The sequence below is a fragment of the Canis lupus genome, chromosome 10, assembly GCF_011100685.1.
Source record: "Canis lupus familiaris isolate Mischka breed German Shepherd chromosome 10, alternate assembly UU_Cfam_GSD_1.0, whole genome shotgun sequence".
Classification (NCBI taxonomy): domain Eukaryota; kingdom Metazoa; phylum Chordata; class Mammalia; order Carnivora; family Canidae; genus Canis; species Canis lupus.
Window position 1 is genome coordinate 4,899,328 of NC_049231.1, and position 8,306 is coordinate 4,907,633.

The following is an 8,306-nucleotide window of genomic DNA, read 5'->3' on the forward strand; positions in this document are numbered from 1 at the left end:
GTCACTTTTCTATTTGTAGAGTTGCAGCTATTCTTTTCTTAGATCATTTGTTAAGTTTGCAGGTGTTCAAAATATTTAATAGCTATCTAACTGAATTCCTGGCATCAGATGAAACTAAGGTCTCCTAATCCTCCACCATCTTGGACTCTCTCTATAATGTTCATTTTTTTTAAAGATTTTACTTATTTATTCATGAGAGACAGAGAGAGAGAGAGAGAGAGAGAGAGAGGCAGAGACACAGGCAGAGGGAGAAGCAGGCTCCATGCAGGGAGCCCGATGCAGGACTCAGTCCCGAGACTCCAGGATCATGCCCTGGGCTGAAGGCAGGTGCTAGACTGCTGAGCCACCCAGGGATCCCCTTCATAATGTTCATTTTTAAATAAAAGTGTTGAGTTAACTGGCTCAAATTACTTGAAATGTGTAATAGCCAAGAAAATAAAATTATTGTCAGGAAAATATCTAGGATCTTCTTGAATTATATTCTAGTCAATGTATGTTGAGTGTGTAAAAATTAAGATATTTAATAATCCCAAATATAGCAGGCATTTCTAGATCGGTTCCTAGTAGAGAGAAGCCTACCCTTGATTCCTGCCTCGAAGAAACTACAGTTTTTTGTAATGTAAAAATTCCAGAACATTTTATAGAAATTTTCTGAAACAGAAATAAACACACCCATAATACACATATGTATGTGTGTATGTATATAAAATATACATATGAATATAATATATACATATACGAATAAACATATATGTAATACATACACCCTCTTAAGAAAGACAAAGGAAATGAGCAATTTCTTTGAAATTTTGTATTTTTTATAAAGCTTTGCATATTTTTGGTAAAGCTTAAAACAGACAAAGCTTTCAATTTTCTATGTCAACAGATGGGATCAGACATCTGGACAATCCAAAGGCTCTTTAGATCTTTTTCAGTGAGTTTATTCATATGATTATATATTTTTATAATAATATTAATCGGAATTGCTGTTGCCTGGATAAACATTGTTTGGGAGGCAGGAAACAACTGGAAAATAAATAAGACATAAATAAAACTTCACTACTTTTACTTTCCACGTAAGTCAGCAACATTTATTTACTTTCTGTGTGCAGAGTTTCTTCTGCAGCAAACACCTCTAGGAGTTTCAAGTGTTTGGGAGAGTAGTCATTTGTTTACTCATTGAACATGAATTTTTTTAAATATTTCAAGCGTAGCTTTGAAGCACACACAGTTGAAAAAGTACTTACTTTACAGAGATTATATATCATTTTGGAAGATGAACATATAAAGGAATAAATTATAATACAATAAGCCAATTCCTATAGAATGACAAGGAACAAGTGTGTTTACAGTTTAGATGTTAGAGTGGCTAATGAGATATGGTTGAAAATATGTTTTATAAAATCAGTTTTGAGCTAGAACTTAAAAAATAAATAGGTTGTTTCCCAAGATTAGGAAGAAATTGCATATACAAAATAGTTAAAGTAATTAAAGAGAATGGCTTTATTCATCAAAGTGCGAAAAGTTTGGAAAGACTGAGGAATAGGTGAATGATAGCAATGTAGGCTGAAGAGGATTCTGGGTTAGACTGAGGAGGATCTTACGTGCCTCACTAAATTATCTAGCAGTCTAGGAATAGTATTTAACAAATCCTAACCAATATATGTATTCTGCAGCAATTTTTTTTTGTCTTCCTGAGGTTTATAAAAATCCTCAATTGTAATCATCAGCTGAGCTCAAGATGTATAGTTTATACTGATCTTCCATTTGAATCAGCACTTTTTAGGGGATATTTAGCAATGTGATTGTTATGCATTTAGATATCAGATAAAGGAGCAGAAAGTAGGGAGGTGAAAATAGAGTTAATAAGATAAATGAGTAATCCTACTATTGTCCGTACAGAGATTTTTGATGAGCCCAAAGCATTCTTCTGCACAAAGTGTGGGTTGTCTTTCAAAGGAAAGATTGTGCAAGGAAGATGCAATGTTGTTCTCCAATGTCATGAGACAACTACAACCTTGCCATTGGTCTATAAACTAATTGCTTGGCACCAAATGATTTGCTAAGAGTTTATAGGTAAACCAACTGCCAAACACTTGTAGGACGTGGGGGTCAATGGAAAGTTAGAATGCGACACATTGCTTCTTTTTTAGGGGGTAAAGCCACTGGTTTAGTGGGAAGCCAAGCTTAAACAAAACCCATCCTACTGTTGAAGCGGAAGTCCTAGTCCCATGTAGCTTGTCACTGAGCTAAATCAGAGTGAGATCCCAAGGTCATTTGCAATCTACTTATTGCATCACATTCCCTGATGCTGAGCACCTATCAAATTATAATAACTTATTTAGGAGACTATCCTTTTCCCATTGTATATTCTTGGCTCCTTTGTCATAATTTTTTTAAAGATTTTACTTATTTGAGAGACAGAAGGAGAGAGAGACAGAGAGAATGAGAGGAGGAAGGACAGAGGGAGAAGCAGACTCCTGCTGAATAGGGAGTCCAACATGGGGCTCAATCTCAGGACCCTGGAATCATGATCTGAGCTGAAGACAGATGACTGACTGAGCCACCCAAATGCCCCTCCTTTGTCATAAATGAATTGACTATACATGCATAGGTTATTTCTGGAATTTGTATTCAGTTCTATTGGTCAATATGTCTGTTTTTATGGCAATACTACACTGTTTCGATTACTATAGCTTTGTAATATAGCATAAAATCAGGAATGTGGTGCCTCCAGCTTTACTCCTTTCTCAAGATTACTTTGGCTATTCACAGTCTTTTGTGGTTCCATACAAATTTTAGGATTGTTTTATTTATTTCTGTTAAAAAAGCTATTAGAATTTTGGTGAGGATCACATTGAATCTGTAGATTACTTTGGATAGTATGGCCATTTTAACAATATTAATTCTTCCAAGCCATTAAGCATGGAGTATCTGTCCATTTATTTGTCATCTTCAATTTCCTTCATCAAAGATTTACAGTTTTCAGTATACAGACCTCTTACCTCATTGGTTAGATTTAATTCCTAGGTAATTTATTCTTTTTGATGCAATTGTAAATCGATTTTTTTTTTTAATTTATTTCTTGGGATGCCTAGGTGGCTCAGCAGTTGAGCATCTGCCTTTGACTCAGAACGTGATCCTGGAGTCCAGGATAGAGTCCCACATTGGGCTCCCCACAGCTGCTTCTCCCCTTGTCTATGTCTCTGCCTCTCTCTGTATGTCTCTTACTGAATAAATAAATTAAGTATTTGAATGAATGAATGAATGAATGAATGAATGAATAAATAAATAAATAATAAATAAATAAATTTTATTTCATAGTTCATTATTAGTGTATAGAAACAACTGATTTTTGTATATTGATATTGTATCCTGCAGATTTGCTGAATTTATTAGTTTTTCAATGGACTAAGATTTTCTATATAGGAGATCATGAAACTGCAAATAGAGACAGTTTTCTTTGTTTCTTTCTTTCTGATTGGGTATTTTATTTATTTTTGTTGCCTTAAGTGATCTGACTAGAACATTCAGTACTATGTTGAATAAAAGTGACAAGAATGGGCATCTTTGTCTTTTTCCTGATTTTAGAGGAGAAGTTTTTAGCTTTTCACCATTGAGTAGGATGTTAACTGTGGGCTTGTCACATATGGCCCTTATTATATTGAGATATGTTCCCCCTCTCTACCCATCTTTTAACAGTTTTTATAATAAATGGATGCTGAGTTTTATCAAGGCTTTTTTCTACATCTCTTAAGAAGATCATATGATTTTTATCCTTTGTTTTGTTAATGCAGTCTATCACATTGATTTGCAGATGTTCAACCATCCTTGCCTCCCTGGAATAAATCCCACTTCATCATGGTATGTAATCTTTCTAATGCCTTATTGAATTCAATTTGCTAATATTTTGCTGAGGACTTTGTATCTATGTTCATTAGGGATGTTGGTCTGTAATTATCTTTTCTTGTGGTGGCCTTGTCTGGTTTTGGTGTCAGGGTAATGTTAGCCTCATAAAATGAGTTTGAAAGTGTTCCCTCCTCTTCAGTTTACTGGAGGTGTTTAAGAAGGATTGTTAATAATTATTTTTAAAATGTTTTTAGAGTGTGCAGTGAACTCATCTGGTTTTGTACTTTTCTAGGACTTGTTGGAACAAAGGCTTCTGTACAGCACAATACATCATCAACAAATGTAACCTACAGAGCAGGAAATGATATTTGCAAACTGTGTATATCTGATAAGGTATTAACATTCAAAATATAGAAGAAACTCACACAATTCAATCTGATTAAAAAATGGGCAGAGGAACTGAATAGATATTTTTCCAAAGAAAACATACAAATGGCCAACAGGTATATGAAAAGATGTTATGCTCAGTGTCCCTAATCATCAAGAAAATGCACATCAAAACTATAATGAGATATCACCTCACATCTGTTAGAATGGCTATTAGATATCACCTAAGAGAGAAGAGATAATCAGTGTTGATGGGGTTGTGGAGAAAAGGCAACCCTTGCGCTTTGTATTTCTATTTGCAATTATACGTAGTTTGTACATGTCATGCCATTTAAGATTTTTGAAAATCTTTGATGGAAATATTATATTATCCATGCCTTTATTTTCCTTATAGTTTCATTACATATCTATATTAGGAACTTAAAATGTTTGTTTATCCAATATTGATCATAGTAATTTAAAATAATCTCTGTATAGTTTCAGTTAATGGAATCAAGAAGAAAAATAGAAAAGTCATGTCTTCTATTTCTTAGCTACACATAAGTTCTTTCAAAGAGAATTTTTATGAATACCTTATAAAAGGTCACTGTAAGATTGCATCAGCATAAAAAACGTTTGATAATACTTTTTATCCTTTGTGGATAGGAGGCCACAGTTAGAGAAAGAATAGTCCACAAGATTATTCTAATTTCTGACATTAGTTACAAATTTAGAGTGTTCCCAAAACCTCAAGTTTAATGATTTGCGAAGAGGACTCATAGAACGCTCTTAAAGCTATATATACTTACAGTTATAATTTATTTTTTTAAAAAGGAAACAAACAAAAATCAGTTAAGAGAATTTACGCATGTGAGGCAGAATCCAGAAAGTTCCAATTGTGGAGCTTCCAGCTGTCCTTTCACTATGGAGTCTTAAACAGCATTAAATTTCTGGCACTGATATTTAGCAATGTGCTTGGAGGACTTCCAAGCAGGGACATTCACCTGAGCCTTAGTGTCCACAGTGTTTGCTCAGGCTTGGGCACATAAACCTGGCTGGCCATGTAGTCAACCCCAGTCTCCAACCCCTCTGGAAGTTGAGCTGATACCATGTGATCTAGAGCCTCCATCCCAAATCATACTGTTGCTGTCTGGCTCAAGGCCCCCAGATAAATAAAGACACTATTTTCAAGGCTTAGACATTAGCTCCTAAGAGCCATGGTTAAAGGGCAGACCTCTCTTTGGGTAAGGTTGCATTATTACACAAAGGCCACAATAATATAGCTTCGTCTTCAGTATGTCTCTGATATTATTTTTGTTTGAGCAAATTATCTGGGTGGTATACCCACAATAAATTGGCAGTAAAGGAACTTCCCTTTGTGTACTCAATTAAAAGTTGATTATTGTGAACCTGTGCTTTGAAAGTTTAAGAACACATTCGTTGACTTAAGAACACCTCACTCTGCCAAAGAAAAAGTAGCAGTTGATGAACTAAGAGTCAATTAGTCAAAGTTATACTGGGGAAATGACTATGAACTGTAAATAAAGGAGAATTGGGGGAATCTTTGACCTGGGTACTAACAGAAACTTGTTATTATTACTTTTTCCTTTACATTCACCAAAAAAAGGAAAAATACTGGAAACTATTTCAGTCATCCATTCCAATATTTAACAACATTCAAATGGCATTAGCTTTTGGGTACTTCAGCTATCATGTGTGGTGTATTCCTCTTATTTAGACTTCTGTGGAAACTATAAGACCTTATTTTAGTATTGTCTATATAATACTGACTGGTGTTATCATGTAGTTCTCAAATAACTCCAAATAAATTTAAAAAGTTTCAGCTCTTTTAGCTTTTAAATTCAAGATAAATAACTTATAGAAAACTTATAACTTCAAAAATCCAGTATTTCACTGTATTTAGAATATTCTAAAAGCAAATATTCTCAGTAGGAAAAAGAAAAAAAGCTTTGGTCTCTAAGAGTAAAAAAAAGAAAAAAAATAACTGTGTATTTTGTCTAATCATTGACATTTTGGATTTAAATTGCTAATTCTCTAGAGGAATTTTAAGTCAATTGGGAGGGATGGCTAAAATTAGATCATATAGGAACATTTTCCCTTATGCTGTTCTAAGAAACTAAATTCACATTTAAACCCAATTTTCATAGCAAATGACTTTTTCATTCCATATTACTCTTGGGAAAATCTTTGTACTTTACTTTTTAATCTTTTACTCTGTCCTCATGTTATTAGTTTTGACCACTCTCAACTGCTGAAGTAATTTATTATTATGCAGACTAATCTGCACTGTACTACTCACAGTTACCAGTAGGGGAAACATTTTGATGTCCTTGTGCAATTCCAGGGTAGTTGAACAGTAAGGGCACACGTATGTGGATTCAAATGCACATGCTAGATATTTTGTGGACCTCATTGGTTTGGGAACCTGTTAACTGTACCTTAGATTAATTATGCAATCAATCAAGCAGAAATTATGCTTATTTTTTGGCATAATTATTAATTATGCCATCACGCAGAAACACTGATATCATTGTGAGTCTTGCATTTACAAACTCGTCTAAATGCATATTTTAAGCTCATTTTTCTAACCATGGTCATCCAGTTAGAGAGACCTAGTGTTTAATTTGAGCCTATGCAGAAACCCTGGGGGATTTCAGATTAAGAAGGCACGTGCACTGAATCTGTAAGAATGCTTCTCAATCATTAGGTAAGATTTCTACAACGCACACGGGTAAAGCACTCTGTGAAGCAGTTCAGGCACAGTCAGATGCAGGGAATCTTCAAATTTATAAAGAGACTCAATAATTTGCACCTCAAAGGACAGAATGGAAGACTAAAGAAAGGTCTTATTCATTGTTCATGCTTGAGGGAGTTTTGTTGTGTTTTACAGTAATTTGTTATGTCTGTGGCTCAGAGGGCTCAGTTGTGGTAAAACTTGAGTGAAAACACGCAATGCTGTTGGAATAATGCCTGAAAGAGAGTAACATGGAAGATGTTCAGTGATTGTTAGATATTTATCGTTATTACTGGGACTCATCTTTTTTGTGGTTTTGGTCTAGCTGATGTTGCCTAAATAACAAGATAATGAAATTAAAAGATACAGTCAGAATTTTTCACTATTTGGCCTGACCAAATAGGCATATATTTATTATGCATGGCTATTATAAATGCCTGGAGATTATATTATCATACATGCCTATTATAATACATGTATGTATAATGCACTTGGCTCATTTTCAAAAGGGCTGAAGACATGTATTCCTAAAACGTCCCTTTTATGGTTTATTTCCTATTCACAGCCCTGTTATTTATTATTTTGTTATTGAGCTATAATTGACATATCACGTCATGTAAGTTTTAAGTTCACAACATGTTGATTTGATACATTTATATATTGCAGTAGGATTACCAACACCTCTATCACCTCACATAATCACCATATCTTCTTTGTGGTGACAACATTTAAGATCTAGTCTCTCAGCAATTTTGAAGCATATGATACAGTGTTGTTGACTATAATCACTACACAGCGCATTAGAGCTCCAGAACTTATTCATCTTCTAGTTACAAGTTTGTATTTTTTAACATCTCCCCAATTCCCCCAGCCCTATTAATGCTGGCACCAAATTAGGAACAGTTTTTTCAAAGTTTAAGAGCCTAATTTTTAAAGTGAGCAAACAAACAAACAGAACCATTCATTACTGGTTCTAAATTATTTCATCTTTCTCCACCTCATTTATTAAATTCATGTATAATGAGCCATTACCATGAACCTTGGATTCCTCACCCATAAAATCAGACATCTGTTATTTGATATTATTGTTGAGACTGGCATGCACCATGTTCCCAATAAGCGTATGAGACACTATTTGTATTTGTAATTTGCAAGTGAGGAAATTTAGGCCTAATGAGGTTAGATCAATTTTACAAGGCTCTATAAATAGAAAAAGTGGAGCTGAGCTGAGGGGCTCTTTCTTAATGTAGCAGACAAATATACACAACTCTAATGCAAGATTTTAAAACTGTAGTACCTAAAATTTTTTTATGCACAGAATAGTAAAGAATGCATG